Below are 20,994 nucleotides of genomic sequence, written 5' to 3' on the forward strand. Positions count from 1 at the left end.
TCCGTTACTTGGTCCATAATTATACTAAACATGTACATATATATGTATGTATATACCAACGAAAATTCTACCACTGCATTTCTCTGAATTTTTCTATACAAACCAATTAAACGAGACAAAGCGTAATGTGGCTTAAACTAATACAAATAACATGTTATATTATCAAATTGAATTGCTTTTTTATATTATGTAATCGTATTAGTGTGTTTTTTTACATTAAACGAAAGGAAAGGTGAAGATGCGGATGTTGTCAAAAATGACCGTACAGGTTAAGTAGGGTTAGGCTAATTTGAAAATAAACGTACATTTAATGGTAACATTGATTTAATATATTTTTAATTATTTATCAATATTAGAAATATCATAGAGCATTTGAAAATCAAATAAATCACATTAAAAGTGGCTTAAGTCCACTTTTCTTCATTTCGATAAATATCTCTTAAAACATAATATATGTATATATATAAAAACGGACGCTATGGATGTATGTGTGTGGGTATGTGGCGAGTGCGTGGCCAAGTATGGAGATAAAAAATAGAATGCCAGGAGTATATGTACGTTATGCATAGGGATTTAGCGTGACAACCGATCGTGTCGAGGACGCACAGGGAAGTGGAGCAGAGGGGTAGTGGGATATTGAGCGCTTGAGTTGGAATGGGTGGCGTCAGCGTCAGATGCGTGGGAGCGTACACACTTACACATATCCACGAAGACACACATACATTCATTCATCATTTTGACGTGGATGAACGGCGAACGTTTAATTAGCGCACTAGATTTTTCACTATTAATACGCACGCTGGGATGGTAACAGAAAAACTAAAAGAAAACAAAAATATAGAAAATATTGGAAAAAAAGAATTACAAAAATCTTCAAGTTTTAGAAAGACTTCTAGCTTGTTTTTGAAAATATTGAGGTTTCCAGAATTTACTACATTTTTGCGAAGACTATTCCAAACTTTAACGACTCTTTTTGAAAAGAAGGAATATCTGATCAATTTATTCAATTTTTTTTTTCGTAGCCTTAGAGTGTGACCTCTAAGATGAGTGTTTTCCTTGAACGTGATGAGTTTGGACATAGTAAAATTAGGATGATTATTTATTATTTTAAAGACTTCAATTGAGTCGCCTCTTATTCTTATCATCTCAATTGTTATTAATATTAGCCAAAATATTTTTTAATTTTCATATCAATCAAAGTGCCTGGCTCAAAAAGAATTGCCAGGGTGGTGACCTGCTCTGACCTGGCCCGACTACACCACTGCATATACAGATGTTTCAATGAAGTTCATTTTTTTCAAATACAAAAGTAGGCCATGCTTTAATCTACACGTAGATACGAAAAACATATTCAATTACTTTCCAAAAATCGTTGTAGACATCCAATTCTCTTAATATAAATATTAATGAATAATATTATAATAATATATGTAAGACGCGGTCAACGTTTCGCAAAACCACCACAACTGTTCGCAGTCCATAGCTGTGGTGTATAATGGGTCGTAAACGAATCTATAAAACGAAACGTTTACGTTGTAGTAATTGAGACGAATTGTCGAGTCGACCGAACGTCAATAATGAATGATTGATTGATTTCATTTATAGAATGTTAAAATCCCCCCCTTTGCAAAAGTATGCGAAGCGTTGCCTATGCAAATCTACCAGCGATACAATTTTGGCAGACTGTTGATTAATTAAATGAAATTTCATCTTGAGTAAGACGCTATCTAAAATACGTACGCGTACAATCCAACGACCACTTGTGATAATTTTTCGATTATAATACTCTATTAAAATTTGTTTGCGGTGCGTTCCAAACGAGTCGAAGGTTAAAATTACACTTGTGTTTATAAATTTGTATGGCTCTTTGTACGGTGAATATATTAAAAATTATTCGAAATATGTATACATGTATTTTGTACCAATGTCATGCGTAGTATTTATTGAAAAATGTACGTGTAATATTTTATATGATTGATGCCATCCATTTCAGACATAATCGAATGAGCATATTTGTACTTTACACACATAATTTAGTGTTTATACGGAAACAAAAAAAAACTAATACGAAGAGACAATCTTCGTTGAGATGCGTGCACAAAATCATGCCTCATTAATGATAATATATGTATATAGGAAAAAAGAGATTTTTAATAAGAAACTATTTATAAAAAGGGGCAAAATAAAATGACATCATGCTCATTTCAAAAAATTTTGCATGTTTCAATGCTGTTTTCAAACTCGGAATATGTATAATAAATACATTTCTAATAGAGACACAAATAAATGTAATAAAAAACGCGGGCAAGAACTCCATTCCTGATTGTGAATCTTCATTAAATATGTACATAATACATGAAACTTCCGTTCAACATCAGAGTTAAACTATTTTCCAAGGAAAACATGAAAATACTCGTAGCTCAAAAGAAAAAGTATAACTTCCTTATAAAAAAAAACTAATTTATGAAACTCACTTATTATTTTTATAAAATTTCAGCTCAAATTAAAGTCTGTTTATATTATCCAGCACTCCATGTCAACAGTTTGCCACAACACAGCACAGCATTGCACGGAAAATACAAGTTCTGTTAATAATATACAGCGCCGCCCGTTTTCGGCACCTTGATGCTTATTTGAAATAAATGCAAAATAAAATCGGTGTACATATGTATATGTGTGTACATACATTACAGAGCGCGATTATATTACTTGGGTCGAAATATTGTCACAATATGAAGTTTCCGAAAATATTCTCATATATGTACATATAAAGCAATACTTTTGTTATTGCGGGTGCACTCGCCAATATAACGTCACGTCATGAGTAAAAGAAAACCTGTTCCGTTTGATACATTTCAGTGACATGTACTGCTGTTTAATATGTATAGATCGTGTCGGTTTGTGCCGTTCCGAATACATAGAAACTACTAAAGAATATTTTTCATACTGCTGTTTACGTGCAGTGTCCGGCTTGAGCTGCTGCGGTGATATAAACAAAACTTTATGCTATTTTAGAAAAAAAATGCAAAAGATAACATCAATTTACATTTCCAGTCCACTTAAAATTTTCAACTTTAAGTGTGATAGAATAAATGAATTTTTAATAATTGTACAGAAACACTCACATACACCTTTTCTCAAAAGCATAAAAACGAAATCAATACACGATAAAAAGCTTAATGTTTAACTTATTTATTATGGGTTTGGTACATCCGCTCTAAAATCGCCAGACAAACGAACGACAGATTAACAGAACGGCAGCTTTAAACGTAATTCTCGTTTTCTCGAATCATAGATTGCACATCAGATGACGAGTAACCTTTCGATGTGCACAGATGCAATTATTTAAATGGTAATTATTAAAATTGAGTTAGATCTTTCTGGCGAGTTTAATAAGGCAAGATTCGGAACTTATCGAATCTTGCCTTATTAAACTCGCCTGAATCTTGCCTTATTAAACTCGCACAGCACATCGAAAGGTTACCCGTCATCTGATGTGCAATCTATCATTCGAGAAGACGAGAATTGCATTGAAAGCAGCCGTCCGTTATTCTGTCGTTCAATTTGTCTAGCGATTTTAGAGTGGATGCACCGCATCCATTTATTATTTACCTATTTTTACTTCGTATATATGTATAAAAAAAAATACGTATGACAATTTTGCATTGTTCCCACAGACTTATTCGCTCTTCTTACATATATACATATACATAATAATAATAATAATATAAGTTAATTAAATGTTAAATTGTTAAATTTTACTCGGTTTATTACACGCGATGTTATTTAACAATTGAACGTTAAGCCGTTGGCGTTGTAAGCGAGTGATTTATCGATAGAAGTGCGCGTGGAAACAATAAATTTGCGAGAGCGAACGCGGTGAAAACGAAAACTGAAAACGTGTTTTCACACTAATAATAATAGCAGTGATAAAATCAATTTTCAATTTTCCAAATCTCGTTTAGTTGAATTTATACACATATTTACAGTGTGCATTCCGAGCGTTGCACTGCACGTACACCGGTACGTTCAAAATCGCAATAGCGAACATCACACGGAGATAATATCCGGATAAACTTTAACCCATCGTAAAGACCAGAGTCTTGCAGATAATTTGACACTATATTTTGCCGTGGAAAATATCCCCCCGATGAACTGTTTTACGACGTAGAACGCTTTGACGCGGTGCCCTATATATCGCCCTGTCTAATAAATCGACGGATTTAATATAACCTCGACTGTCAAACTGAACCGTTCTATATTACAATTTTAAGACAGAAAAATTCAAGAAACGATCCTGGTACTGTCCTAAAATAATAATATAATTTTGTAATAATTATTATATAAAATTAAGTGTTTGATGATGTTATAAAATAATTTCATCGCCCAGTTGCTAATGGGATTAAAGCTATAGCATATAACAAGTGAAAAATTGACTTTTTATTCTACCATATCCATATATACATATATTTATATATAAATATGCCATATTTAAAAAGGTGCTATATTTTCAAAACAAATTGGGCTGTAAATATTCCCAAATAATATAAATAGACGTGCGTGTTGGAGAAAACTGTTAAAAAAAAGTATTTTCATAACATCGATAAAAGTTAGTTGGTTTAAAAATAAACTTTGCAAGTCATTTTCATATTTCACATGATCTGGAGCAAATCTTTTTGCAATTCATGGAGTCGAACATTCCATCGAATATGGGTGCTTGTGTTTCTCTTTCATTTTTTTCCATGCATACATACATATATGTATACTTATTTACATAAACCGGGCACCGAGATCGCGGGTTGAGCGAGCTCGGTGCGGACGTGTGTTTGTGTGTTGTTCCCGATAAGTATGTAGAATTTTGTGTTAAATTGGAGCTAAAGAGGAGGTGCTGGGATGAGTATGTAGCTCTTCTGGCGCCTCGCAAGTTAGTACATATTCAGAATCATTACCTATGCTTGATTTCATATTTTTTAAATGGAATTTAAATTTATAATATTTTCATATTTACATAATTACCCACATAATTTCGATCACATTTCTTTTGATAATAATTTACTATTAACGTCGATTGATTTATTAATGATAGTATTGATAATATTTAACGTTGAATTATTTCATATTTAATATTGAGTGAATGGTTTGATATTTAATGTTGAATTATTTCATAATTGATTATTTAATGTTGAGTGTTGAATTATTTCATAATTGATTATTTAATATTGAGTGTTGAATTATTTAATATTTAGTTTTGATAATTTAATATTTGATATTGGATACTTGTACTCAACGTTAACGTTATTGTTTGGTACTAATTTCATAAATATTATGATTGTGAATAAACTGTCTATATATGTAAATATATCATAAATGGAAACACACGTCCGTCCGCACGGAGTAATTAATAAGCTCAGAGCAGAGCTCCATGCAACCGCTCAGGTCCCCAAGTTGCAAATAGGGGAACGACTCTTGCAGTCAACTGCCATGGCGACATGGTGGTCCTGGACAAGGAGCGCTGAGATAAGAGTGGTGATGAGTGAATCCGTGGTAAGTTTCACTCTATAAAATGTCACACAACACTATGACGGTCTCAGGTCAGCGGCGAGTAAGTGCCGCCGCTTAACAAAAGCACAACCCGGTTTTCAAAGGTACCGTATCATCTTTGACAGAGAAGGAAACTCTATAATAAATCCCTGGTAGTGGGCAGCAGCTCTGCCAGTATAAGATGTCAAAACATTTACTGCGCTGTAGAAGGAAGTGGGAATCCACTGCAGTATTCTCCCAAGATAACTATGATGTACAAAAATAAAAGTGTGAAGAAGTCTGACTCTCCGGCTGACACCCGGCGCCTTCGAGGTTCCAGGTCTCACGGTGTGAAATTGGCTACTGGCCACATGCATGTGACTCACCAGGCATCATGTGGAAAATATGCGACTGGAGAAACTTTACGGAACAAATCCAAAATAGGTACTTGGAACGTTAGAGGACTCCTGAATCCTGGGAAAACACTGGTTGTTGAGAAAGAGATGTACAGTCATGGGCTAGATATACTCGGAATCTCGGAAACGCACTGGAAGAACAACGGCCATTATAAAACTTCAAATGGAAATACGATATATTTTTCTGGTAACCAAGATTCGTCACATAGCGGTGTCGCGGTGATCTTAGCATCTAAATTAACCAGTGCACTAATTGGCTACAACCCCATAAGTGACAGACTTATACACTTAAAACTCAACACGCATCCGTATAAACTAAACATCCTTCAAATATATGCTCCTACTGCAGATGCCGAAGATATTAAAATAAATGCGTTCTATGCTTCACTACTCGATACATTGTCAAATATCTCAAACAAAGAAATGACCATCATTCTTGGTGATTTTAATGCCAAAGTCGGTAATAATAGCAACATTGATAACATAGTAGGTAAATATGGATTGGGTATTCAAAATGAGAGAGGAGAGAAACTTATAAGTTTCTGCATTGAAAATAAAATGTCCATTATGAATACTTGGTTTCAACATCATCCTAGGCGATTGTACACTTGGATATCTCCTGGGGATCGTCACCGCAACCAAATCGATTATGTATTAATAAATTCTAGATGGAAATCATCGATACATAACGTCAAAACATATCCAGGTGCAGATTGCGGATCGGACCATAACTTACTTGTTGCTAAATTTCGACTGAAATTGAAAATGATTAAAAGACATCAAAATAAAGCAATTAAACTCACCAATGATGATGTAATTAATTTTGGCAATGTAATCAGAGAAAAAGATGCAGAATTCCAAATAAATCCTAATGTAGATGTAGAAGAGTCTTGGAAAATTTTTAAAGATCTCATAATTCGGTATGCCAGAAAACATCAAACACCGCAAAATGAACATCGTAAGTCTTTTATCTCTGATTCAACTTGGGTTAAGATAAAAGAACGTAAAAGACTTAAACAAACTGGCATAACATCGACAGAATATCTTGAAAGGTATGCAATATTACATAAAGATATTCAAAGGAGTTGTAGGCGGGATAAAGCTAAATATATAAATGACATATGTGAGGAGATAGAAAAACACGCATTAAAGAATCAGGCAAGGGATATTTTTCACAAAGTAAAAATCGTCACTCAAAAATTTTCACCCAAAACTTGGACAATAGATGATCAATTTGGAAACACGCTTACAGATATTGATGTGATACTCAACCGATGGAAAGAATACTGTTCGGAATTGTACAGTGGTAGTTCGTCGACCTCAATTGTTTCCCTAATTGATGATGTCAGGGAGCCTGACATCTTGACATCTGAAGTTGTAAATGCCATAAAGAAACTGAAATGTAAAAAGTCTCCTGGCAGCGATGGTATACAAGCTGAACTTCTGAAAGAGCTTGGTGAAACTGCGATAAAGGCGCTATGTAATATGTGCAACAAGATCTGGGTAAACGGAGTATGGCCGAAAGATTGGGTCAATTCAATATTCATTCCCTTACACAAGAAAGGATCTACAAAAAAATGCGAGAATTACAGGACCTTAGCCTTAATATCGCACTCTAGTAAAGTATTGCTGTATATAATTAAAGATCGTTTGAGCAGTTACCTTGGATGGCAAATACCGAACGAACAAGCAGGGTTTGTAAAAGGCAAAGGGACGAGGGAACAAATACTGAATATACGTCAACTCATTGAAAAATGTCGGGAGTTTCAAACTCCAGCCGTTCTTTGTTTTATAGACTATAAAAAAGCTTTTGACTTTGTGAACTGGGACTATCTGTGGAAAGTTCTACTGGACATGGGAGTCCCCATGCATCTTGTAAAGATAATACATAACTTGTATAATGATAACAATGCAGTAGTTCGAATCAATTCGCTAAACTCGACAAATTTTCGAGTACAACGTGGAGTAAGGCAAGGGTGTATATTATCTCCAGACCTATTTAATATATATGGAGAGTATATAATGCGTAGAGCACTGGATGGTTGGAAGGGTGGAGTGTCCATTGGTGGAAAAAAACTATCCAATCTTCGGTATGCGGATGACACAACGCTCATAGCTAATAATCATGAAGAAATGGCCGAACTGATCCGTCGTGTTGAGACAGAGAGTAATGTGCTTGGCCTCCAGATAAACCGCCCCAAAACAAAAATTATGATAATTGACCGTCACCAACAGCTGCAAAACAACAACTCAGCTTTAAACGGTATAGATGTGGTTGATAATTTTGTCTATCTGGGGTCACTCATATCTAACAACGGCGGCAGCGAATTGGAAATACGGCGCCGGATTACATTAGCAAAATCGGCAATGTCACAACTAACGAAGATTTGGAAGAATAGAGCCATTACAACTGCTGTCAAAATCCGTCTCGTGAAGAGTCTCGTTTTTTCTGTCTGCCTTTATGGTGTCGAGACGTGGACCATGAAGGCGGCGGATAGACGGAGAATCGATGCCTTCGAGATGTGGTCCTGGAGACGGCTACTGCGCGTGCCTTGGACCGACAAACGCACGAATGTGTCTATTCTTGAAGAATTGAAAATCAAGGATAGATTGTCAACAATATGCCTGAAACGTATATTGCAGTTCTTCGGCCACATTGCACGAAGAGGTGAGGAGAGCCTGGAGCGGTTGGTTGTGGTTGGTAGCGTCGAAGGCAGAAGAGCCAGAGGCAGATCCCCCGCACGCTGGACTGACCAAGTATCTGCAGCGACGGGCGCTTCCACGGTAGCAAGTCTTCGCCTGGCCGAATTTAGAACTGAATGGAGGCAGCTGGTTGACCGCACATCATAGTCACGATCCTCAGTGATGAGGGAACCGACAGCAATATATTTACATAAACCAGTATTTTACACAGATTCGAATCATAAATCTGTGTAAATTTCAGTAAAAATCCTGAAAACCCCTTTATAAAATGCATTCTAAAAATATATATGTACATTTCCAACAATATCATGGAGAGTTGTTCTATAAAATTTGATGCAGAATGTTAATAGTAACATGACAGGATATGAAAGAAAATGATGATGCAAATTCATCTATGAAATTTATCAGTCGATTACCATCGACTATATGATTGCTTTGTTAACATGAAACACACATACATACATACTTAACCTGCATCTTTATATAAAATATATACATGTATTGTACATATGCATAAAAAAATTATAATTAAATAAAGTACTGATACACTCCACTGCTAGCTAAATACTTTTACATGAAGATATTTTAGTACATATGTACATATATTTTTTGATATAAATACATATTAATAAAACATCAAAAAGAGTACCAGAACATAATAGACATCATTGTTATTAAATTTAATAAACTTCTTCTAAGCTTATTAAATTTAATAACACGGAAGTCACAATTAATATTCTCTCTTATGAATTATTTTGTTTGTCATTATGATACACATATAGAACCTCTGTTAGAACAAATAAAAATATTCTTAATCATTACTCTTCTTAAAATCAGATTCATATATTTGAAATACTACTCATTCAGAGTAGTACCATTTACAACAGCTTCAAAGATTCACTTTCATTCAACTTTACATATCACCATTTTAGAACCAAACGCATTCGAAATTTTCGCGTGCCTTGCATATCTACTATATGTATGTATGTATATTCCGAGCGTAATTTTCCTAAGCGCATACCCATAAGAGCCCTAGAAAGTGGGTCAAACCTGAAAAAAGTTTAAAGACCACCGAAACGATGTTTTCCTCGACTACGTGTGACCCCTCAATAAAAATTCCGTGGCATTCTTATTTTCAGACTCGCGACCTTTTATTCTAATATTGTGCGCTTGAGAGACCTGCACGTATGGGCCATTAGAGCCAGCGCTTCCCTAATATTTCGACGTCGTCACCCCCTCTTACCCCGTCTGTCGGCTGCCAACTTTGCAAACAAATGGGGGTAGGGATCGACCAGAGCCCCCTTTGTGAACAGCTGATATATGGACCGCATCCTATCATGATTCATTTACTACTAGAGGGCCAATTTTACACAACCCCATATATTATGTACAACAGCCTTTTTTCCCTTGTCCATATCTTAATCATAATATGCCGAATTCACGTCACATAATTATTCAAAAAATAAAATTTTTAACCTGTCTTCGAACATTCATATGTATATAAATACATATATAGTACATATACATACATAGTAGGCAAACAAAATAATACTTCTTCTTCTATCTTGTTTGCTCAATGCTGATCATTTCTATCATCTGGAATCTGTTGGACTATCCAACTCCACTACTTTTGTCCTGTCCCAAGTCCTGTGCTTAGAGAAGATCCAGTCAGTACTTTCATTTGGTAAGACCATCTTATGGAAAATCATCTTCTCGCTCGGCTTCCCTCTAGTGTTCCAGTGACTACCAGCTTCTCTAAACTCTCCCCATCCTTCCTGGCAATATGGCTAAAATAGGAAATAATCCTTTTTTTACATTTTGTGGAGTCTCTCTGAGACTGCCAGCTCTTTGAGGGTAGAGATGTTCACCTATTCTATTATCCTGCGGATTTCGGATTGGCATCCTCCTTCTCATGATATCAAAGCACCTAGATACCGTTGAAATCTTTAAAATCTTTGACTTCCACAGAGTCTTGTAAAAGCAGTGGAATTTATGAAAGATTTGAAACTGTCAACGAGGAGGATTGTCGCTTTATTTTTTATATATATATATTTTTTTTTTATCTCTTAACCAAGGTATACATATATGTTTATATTTATTTTCTATGAAGTACATAGTTCAGTCATTTCATCCACATTGTTGGCCTCTTTGAAACCGCCAGCTCTTTGAGAATGGAGATATTTGTGCGTCTTGCGGTCCATGGAATGCCCAACATCCATTTTCAGCACCACATTTTGAAGGTTTCTAGCATGTCCCTTTCTCTCTTTTTACGGAGGCTTATTTTTAACTGAAAAATCAAATCTACCCAACATGACCCTAGAGAAATTCAATCATTAACAAAATCATTGAAAATTACATGTCTCGACTCAGTTGCGATCTCTGGCCATCACCAGAGATCGCACCAGATCAAACTAATACATTTTTGCTGAAAGCTATCTGTATATTTCTGCATTTCAAAATAATTTCCATGTTTCAAAATAAGACTTTGCGTTTCGATAGGTTTTATAACTATAAATTTTCACCGAACCACGAAGTCGGGGTTTTACGACCATAATATGTAAATAGATAAATCGATATATTAGATGCATCAAAGTCAGATGTTTTGTTTGAGAACATATTCGTATGTGGCAAATCATTTTAAAAAAGCAACATATGTCTGTAGCTAAGTTTTAAATAAATAAATAGATTACATATTTTTTGAAAGCTTAGAATTTCAAAAATAATAACGAAGTAACATTTGTATTAGCTACAGGAAAAAATATAAAAATATTTTTATTCAAACTTTAAAACAAACTTTACACTTTCACAGTTCTCTATTTTTAAAAACCTATTTATTACATCATTAAAAAGAAAGACAATTAAATTTGGTATTATTATTCAGTCTATTGATATTTTTAAAAAATGTGTTTTTCTAGCACTTTTCACATGTACATACATACATATATAATACTTAAAAAATATGCTAATTTGATTTTAAACGCGGAAAAATGATTCCATACATTCCGCAAGTATCTATTTCAAATTGTTTTCGCGTGATTTATTTAAAACTGACATAGTTTCGAAGCGGGAGTATCTTTCGAGTGTCTGACAGTCGACTTGCGAAATAAACTAGTTTTCCTCGTACATTAGCCAAATTAAACATCGACATTGAACAATGAAACGTATCCCTTGACTCCGTGCCAAAAAACTGATATTACAGCAAGTATTAAATTCTACACGTGCCAGGTGAGAGCTTCATCATCATCATTAAGGCATTTCCCTGTAATGAATACACTGTGTTTACAATTTATGATACAAGCGTTATTTACTTACGTTGCTTTACTGAATTAACCATCTCTGTTTTGATTTAATGCAATACAACGTGACGCTAACTGTCATTAAACATCGAAACAATCATTCTAAATCTAACATAAAACCACTTTGCATTTACTCTCGATGTTTTTATGTATTATTCCAACCATTTATTTAACAATTTATATAAAGTTTAAACCGCAAAAAATGACGATCGATTGATGTTTGAATTGAATATTCGTAATTATGTTTTCGTGACTTGGAATACGTAATCTCTACAAAAAATATTCCATTAAATAAAACAAAGAGAATCCAACAAACTTAACATACCAGACAGAATTCCAAGCAAAATACATATACATATGTACATATATTTAAAAAAAGTATATCAAATGATGATTTTGATAACGATGTTTACTTTATCGTAGGTTTTTATTCAGAAAATTTAATTAATTCCAATGAAAATACTTTCGGCCGATAATTAACTGTGTAATTCTAAAGGCCTTATCGTTTGCCAAGAGGGCTCAAAGTCGTTTTTATTTTTCATTAAATCCTCGTAAAATCGTCTGAATGCGAATATGAAAATTAAATACGCCATAACCCCTCGGAGAATGTCGATTAAATATTATTCGTATGATTTTTTTTTTAATATCAGCTTGTCTGTAAGAGTGCTTCTAGTTTATTAATAATAAACCACTTGGACTATTTTAGCATAATTTAACTTTTTATTATATATTATGGCGAGCTCTTTACGTGGATGAATTTCAAGGTCTATATGAAATGCTGGAAATATTTAATTCATGTCTAATAGCTTTCACATTACATCATCCCAATATATGAGTTTAATTATATCGTAATATGTTGAATATTCAAGGACTGCAAATCCTAAAAAAACATACATTAAGTATATGTATAAATGTATATATGTAAGTGATAAAACATGAAATTTCTTATACATCAATATTTCTTATACATTAATATTTGTTTTTAGATATACATATATGTTTATAAAATGTTTTTAATTAATATTTTTTGTAAACAGTCGGATCAACCGGTGATTCATTATGTTTACGCGAATTTTGTTTTCGGCGATTAAAAAAAATAATATTTACGAAGAGCGCGATTCAAAAAGACGAGCATCCTCAATAATGTATTCTTTTTTAAGCAGCTTTCCTACAAAAGTACTGAAAATATAACCGTTTTATTTATTTTTTGTAAGTAAAAACGAGTCCATCTGACGCAGCCACATTTCCCACCGAAAATGTCGACGAAAAAAAAAACATAATAAAACAAACAAAAGATTTTTTCAGTATGAAAATAAGAACGTACTATTGTAACGTTTTCGTTGAATAATGTATGCAGGTCGTTTTTACATATCCACGTATTTTTAATAGCGCTTCTACAATTTTACGAAGTATTCGCAGTTCATTAGCGTTTTATTTTTCTGTGAATACGAACACATATGTACATACGTTCAAAGATCGATCACCATTACGATTTTCATACGTCTTGCTTTTTAAAATAGCCGAACAGTTAACCGAATAATAAAAAAAATTGTCACTCAAATGTTTATAGTAAATATCAGTCTTAGTATTGTATTTCACACGTCAGATGTGACAATCTAATTTTTCCTAAACAGACTGACAATCCAACTATTTATTTTCCGTTCGAGTTAATTTAGAACAGCGTGACAATCGTTCTGGCATAGATTGCAATGTGTGACACGTTTCGTTACCGTAAGTGAATATCGAAATTTTCACGAAAATTGACGTCTCGTTTACGTGAAAGTTTTCCGATAGAGATTGCGTCACTTACGACCCGTCATCTATCATAAATAAACCGTCAAACATCTAGGCGATAAATTAAACTAAAATATTTAAATTTTCATCTGTGTAGCGACGGGTCGGATTTTCCACTCGATACAGCCTGCTTTTTAAGTCGACGCATTCTAAACCTTGTTTCGGAAGAGTCACGGTCGTGCTTAATCGAATACCTTTCTTCGCTCACGGTTTAAAATAACCGACCGGTTAACTCGGATATCTCGTTTCGAGCTATCCGACCGAGATCTCCGCAATTTGAATAATCGAACGGGTACGAAAATAGTCGGAGGGTGTCTCTCCTGTGCACACCGTCTCGTTCTCCTACTGACTCCTTTTTATTTTCGCCTCTGAAAATCCCTTCTCATTTGATTTTTTATCGAATTCATCGCACAATTTAGGGTGACGCAAATGGAAACAGCGTTGGCACACTCGACGACACTTTATTTTAAGGCCGATCGTCTATTTTTGAATGCGCCTTTTCGCCAGATCACACGTGTGACGCATATACATAATAAGTGTCATCGCCGATGTATACACATTCGAACGTATGTCTAATTCATGTCTAAAAAAAGTCGTTTGAAAATTACTGACTTTACAGAAATACTCGGGTTCAATCGCACGTAATGATTCACGTATGTTAATACGATACATGCACATGAAAATTTAAATTTCAACAGGATGAGTGCCAGCTCTCCACCCCATAGTTCAAATCTACTTAAAAGCTTAGTCTAAGGATCAACGCTGCAGGCACTTTATAACTACTACAGTTCCATTAATTCTATTATAATAAAACAACAAGCAAAAATCTATGCTTACTTCGGGCTTACTAACTTTGGCTTGATCCGACTATATCATATATAATATTTTTCAATACTAGCAGCGTGGACTAATGGTTTGCATATTATGCTTTCGAGCAGAATGGTCACGATTCAATTTTCACTCCTCTCGCGGTTCAATTGTGACTCCAAGCCGATTCAGATTTTGCTGATTTTTCTGATTTTCCTTGAAACGGTTCATGTAAACTGGCATTTCATTTCTAATCTCTATTGCAAATTTCAAGTTATTCAGCGTCTTGAGGTTAGCCAATTGTTATAGTAAAATGCTGCTAAAAATACCCCATAGATGTCACTGGATGATGTTTGTATTTATTTATTTATTTATTTATTTTATTAATTGAAAAATCAACAGACAGGATGTACAGAGATAGGTATAAAAAACACAAAAAGTAAATAAATAATATATGTAACACCCGAGTCCAATAATAGATTTTTACAAAAATGAAAAAGATAAATATAAGGAAAACAAATTAAAAAGTAAAGAATAAAGGCATGACAAAATATGTAGTACATTGCATAATTAAACTATAGTATTAAAATAATTGGAAAAGGTTATAAGATAGAATATAAGAAGAAATTGAAATTTACAAATATAAAAAACAAATGAAAAAGGTAAATACAAAATAAACAAATGAAATGGAAAGGAATGAAAGCTATAATATGATTAAATAGCACATTACATAACTAAACTAAAGTATAAAAATAATGGAAATATTGGAAAAATAGAATAGAAGAAAAAATGAATCAATCGGTCAAGATTCTCTTGATGTTAGACCTGAATTGATGTAGGGAAATACCAAACAGATCAACCTCATTCAGCTCTCCGTTAAACATACGATAAACGCGCTGCAGATAAAAATATTTTTGGGAATTAGTATTGAAAGGATCAAGTGAAAAGAGTGCAACGCGTCTAGGGTATCGAACTGGGATTCTGAAATTAACCTTATTCAGTAAATCAGAACAATCAAGGAAACCATTTATGAGCTTAAAGAAGAATATAGCATCAGAATGTCGTCGCCTGACAGAAAGATTGTTAAAAGAAAGGATTTTTAAAATGTCGGAAACAGTAGAATGGGTATAGGTAGGAAAAAGGTAGCGTAAGGATTTAATAAATTTAAGTTGAACTTTCTCAATACAATTAATATGGGATAAATAAAAAGGTGACCAGATAATTGAGGCAAATTCAAGGTGAGACCTTACAAAGGAAAAATAAAGTAATTTTAGTACGTAAGGATCATTAAAGGGTTTTGTTGAGCGGAGTAGGAATCCAAGAGATTTAAATGCTTTGTTGGTAATAAAAGAAATATGTTCAGAGAAATCTAGTTTATCATTGAGTATTACACCAAGATCCTTAATAGAAGATGACGTGTTAAGGATTGAATGATTTAATTGATATTGATTAGTAATAATTGACTTATTTCTAGTGAAATTTAAAATAGAGCATTTTTCTAGATTAATAAAAAGATCATTATTTAAACAATATATAGAGAATCTATCTAGATCTTCTTGTATCTTATGACAATCGTCTATGGTGTATATAGGTTTGTAAATTTTTAAATCATCAGCGTAAAGAAGTATAAAGGAATGTTTGAAGATGTATGAGATATCATTAATATAGAGTAAAAAGAATAAGGGACCTAAATGCGACCCTTGTGGGACACCGGAAGGAATATGTCTAAGTGATGATCTAAAACCATTGAGAATTATGATTTGGTGACGATTTAGTATATACGAAGAGATCCAACGAAATAAATTTCCTCGGATTCCGAGGGACCAAAGTTTATTGAGTAAAAGGTTGTGATTGATTTTATCAAAAGCTTTAGAGAAATCCGTATAAACGACGTCTATTTGGATTCGTTTGTCCATATAAGATGTGAGAGTACTAGTGAAATTAAGCAGGTTAGTCTCTACCGATCTCCCCTTAAAAAAACCATGTTGTTCAGGTATAATGTAGTTTTTGAAATTGGAGAAAAGGAAATTATAGATAATTTTTTCAAAGATTTTACTAATGACAGATAGTTTAGATATAGGACGGTAATTCTCAATAAGATTCTTATCACCTTTTTTAAAAATAGGGGTGATGTAAGATAATTTCCAATAGTCAGGAAATTTACCGTTCGACATAGAAAGATTGAAAAGGATTGTTATGGGAAGAGATAATGGGACAGCACATTTAACAAGGAAAAAAGAAGGCAAACCATCACAACCCGCACCAAGATTAACATTGAGAGAGTTGATGTGACTGAGTACAGTAGATAAGTCAAAATGAAAAGTAGATAAGTTACAAGAAGAAGTATCTGTATTAGAGATAGAAAGGTTAATGGTAGAATCACTATTGAAAGTGGAGTCAAAATAGTCAGCAAAAATGGTACAGATTTCAGAACCATGTGAAGCCGACTTATTTCCATAATACATTACGGAAGGATATGAAGAGGAGGTATTTTTTTTTGAATTTATATATGACCAAAATGATTTGGGATTAGTTTTAATATTATTTTGAATAAGAGAAATATAATTTCTAAAGCAGATTAAAGAATATTTTTTAATTCGAGCTCTTAATAGTGAAAAACTTTGATAATCTAAGGGATTTGAATAAATTTTAAATTTTTTATGGAATTTGTTTTTTTCTTTTATTATTTTAATAAGAGACGATGTAAACCAAGGGGGATATTTGGTACGCTTAGATTTAAGAGTAAAAGGGACGTGGCATTCAATAATATTTTGTAAGGTATCGTAAAATTTTTTACAAGCTAAATCAATATTTAAATTGGACAAAAGTGAATTCCAATTGATATCGCTTAAAATTGGAATAATTGTAGCATAGTCAGCTTTTCTAAAGAGGAAAGTTTTATTATAATTATAATTCAAGGGTGAAGATTTGTTGTAAATTATTGAGATGCAAAAGGATAAATGATGAGAATCTTCATGGATTAGCGTAGAGTCAGCACGAGAAATATATAAGGGGAAACTACTAATAGCTAGGTCAAGAATACGATTATTAGTATTTGACAAATAATTGTATTGATAAAGTTTATTATAAGATAAGAATTGAGTAAAGGAAAGGGAAGAAAAATTAATACAATTGGAAGGAAATAGATGCAGATTTGAGTCGTATTTTGTCCAATCAATAGTGGGAAGATTGTAATCACCGAGTAAAATGAATCGATCCTCTGGATAATTGGTTATTAGATCAGATACTTTATTTAAATGGGTAACTAATAGAGTTTGGTGAGAATTACCAGGAGGAATATAGACAGTACAGATATTTAGTTTAAAAAATTTAGTGGTAATAGTAATCCAAAGGTCTTCTGTGGAAGTTAACCAATTATTTTGAATGACAGAGGGTAGATTATTTTTCACAGCTATGATTACACCACCACCAAATATTTGGTTATGAAGAGAATAATCTCTGTCACGTCGAAACACCTGATATATGGCATCAAAAAACTCACTATTATTGAATGAGTCATTTAGCCAAGTTTCTGATAGACAGATAATATCATAATTATTAACTAATACATTTTGAAGAAAAGAGTCAGATTTAGTTCGGAGACCTCTGACATTTTGATAATAAATGACAAGACGATTAGAAGACATTGTAAAAAAGGAAGTAGATAGAGCACGTAGTGATATAAATATAAATATCCATATGCATAAATGAAAATAGATATATGCATATAAACATACACATAACTGCATACACAGATAAAGATATGGAATTATTAAGCAAACCATCCTTGGTGATACCAGTTGAAATACAAAGGTATACATGGACACAAATATAAAAATGAACTCGTACCTTTTTTAGTTTATGAGTAAAATATATGTAAATAGCATAGTTATATAGTAATAATAAAAATAATAAATTATATAGCCATACGTACATAATTGTTTGCACATACATTATAATATGTGATGCAGACCAGTAGACAATAAATGCATAGATAATTATTAGGTTATTAAAATTTAATATTGCACTTAGTCATTTGATTTTGCAAAGATCTGATTCTTTTGAGATTTGTATGATATTGGAGCTCGCACTTTTTCTAATCATGATCTTGCAATCTTTAACCCACAAGTAGGCGTAGTTATATTCAGTTTTCAATTGGCGTGCTCGCTTCAATAATAATTTATTCGTTGGTGTAAGGTGATCCGTGACGTATAGGGTGGTGGGCGGGCCTGGAATATTGATGTCGTTGGTGGTGATGCCGCGGCGGGCGCGCACGGCCGCCATCAGCAGCTCCTTACGACGGCGCTGAGTGAACCGTACGACCACTGATGACGTGCGCACACTCACATCGCTGTTGCCCTCTCGCTGTTGCTGTTGCTGTTGCTGTGAACCTGCAACGCCCTGGGACGGGTACGGCCGCACACGGTGTATGGTGTCAATATCTGTGTCGCACAATTTGTGACCCACGACAGCACATAAGTCATATAATATAGACACTAGATTTTCACCCTTTTTCATAGGTATGCTGGATATTTCTACATTGTTTTTTCTAGAGAATTGATCTTGCAGATTGTTTTCTTGTTTCAGTTCAACAATAGTATTTTGCGCCTCAATTAAACCTTTATTTACATCAGAAAAGCAGGAAATTTTCTTTTCAGCAGTGGTTAGTCTCCCATCAAATTCATCAGACTTAGCCTCTATTGTGAATAATTTATTGTTTATGTCTGTGATTACAGATTTTATGTTTTCAAACTCATTTTTCATGGTATTAAAGTCTGCTCGAAAGCATTTAATTTCATTAAGTATATCAAATAAAGATGGCTGAGGACTGATGACTGAATCTTGAGAACTGAGCATTAGTGATGAGGACTGAGACGGCGGAAGGGGGTTAGGATGGATACGGCAAGAAACGCATCGCCATTTTTCCTTATTCTTTGACGTCATTTTTTTGTATTTTGTTTCCGAAATCCCCACACAATCATGGTGGAAAGGTTCTTCACAAAGCTCGCACAGCACATAATTAGTCAACAACACAACACTTTTGCATTTATAGCAAATCATTGTTAAGTATTATTAGTTATTAGCGTCACAATTTATAATTTAAATAAGAGAATATTCTCAAAATTTCGCACAAAAATATGTATGAAATAAATAGTTTTTTGTTTAACAATGTTGCATTATGCTGTAATATTGTAAATATGCTCTGGGTTCGAGAGTTAATATATAATTTCAGAAATCAGTTTGATCACGTTCGTTGCCAAACGAATATTATTTGAAGAAACAAAAGAACTTTTTTTTTTTTTTTTTTGTATGAGTTCGCATTGTATAAAAATGCTTGTATTAATTGTATTGCATATGTATTACTACACTTGTCGCTTTGGAGCGATATGTAAAGGCAAGTGTAAATTAAAAAAAAATGTTCGATTAAAATAATAAAAAATTAAAAAAAACTAGTTAAAAAATAAATGTATATAAATAACTGTAGTTAAAAAGTAATGTACTAAAATATAAAATATAATTATAAAATAAAAATTGAATAAAATAAATAAATAATTAAATAAAATAAAAAGGCAATTTAAACAATTTTTCAACAACAAATGTACGACCATATAATCTATAAATATAAAAAAATGTGTGGGGTTTGATGATTAGGATTTCAATTAAAAAGATTTCAATGATTAGGATTTCAATCAAAATTATGATCCCGGCTTAAACTATTGTAATTAAATATATTACTAAGAGGTTTGGGCCGCATTTAAATCATTACATACGTACTTATGTACATATGTACATGGCCCATACAAGTTCTATTCATACCATACAGCAAATTAACTCGAAAAAATGAACTCATACCAAAGAATTGAGATTAGGAGTGGGTATAGACAGGTTACAGATTCGTGTATCGTCGAGTCAATATTGTCATTACATGACTTTTCCTAAATTATTCATATGCACTTTCGTTAGTACAGGTTCATTCACTACTATGACGTCAGGTCATACGTGAATATTTCCACAGTGGCCGAAGAAAACCGGTTCGAAAACTGAAATAAAAGAAGTGACAACAATTTGTGAATTATGTAAGTCAAACTGAAATAGTGTTTTTGGAACTGAAAATTAGACTTACTCCACTTTCAAATATAGCGGCTCATATTTATATTAAAAAATATTGCAACACTGTATTTTATGGTAAAGGATTTCTTAGATAAATTATAATACTAGAGATGCTGTTTTGAAAATATTCATTTGTCAATAATATATTATTAATTTTGTTTCACAAACATCATTAGAATCATAAATAATGTCGCCTATTACGGTTATTTCATACATTTAGTCCAACTTTGATACAACATTATAAACTCAATGTCAAAACATCACACCTACTAAATACTATTTTTATTACAAGCCTCTTCTAACTTCGCTTTCGATTTTTTCGTCTGATTTCGTCTGACTAAATTTGG

The 20,994-nt window shown here is 33.2% G+C and overlaps 1 protein-coding gene across 1 annotated transcript in view; it reads left to right on the forward strand.

The window, feature by feature from the left end:
• Positions 1 to 20,994, forward strand: part of LOC143918729 (octopamine receptor beta-2R-like) — a 204,395-nt gene that overhangs the window by 28,888 nt on the left and 154,513 nt on the right. The gene's annotated exons all lie outside the window — the stretch shown is intronic.

Source organism: Arctopsyche grandis, chromosome 11 (assembly GCF_051622035.1).
Source record: "Arctopsyche grandis isolate Sample6627 chromosome 11, ASM5162203v2, whole genome shotgun sequence".
In the NCBI taxonomy this organism is placed as follows: Eukaryota; Metazoa; Arthropoda; class Insecta; order Trichoptera; family Hydropsychidae; genus Arctopsyche; species Arctopsyche grandis.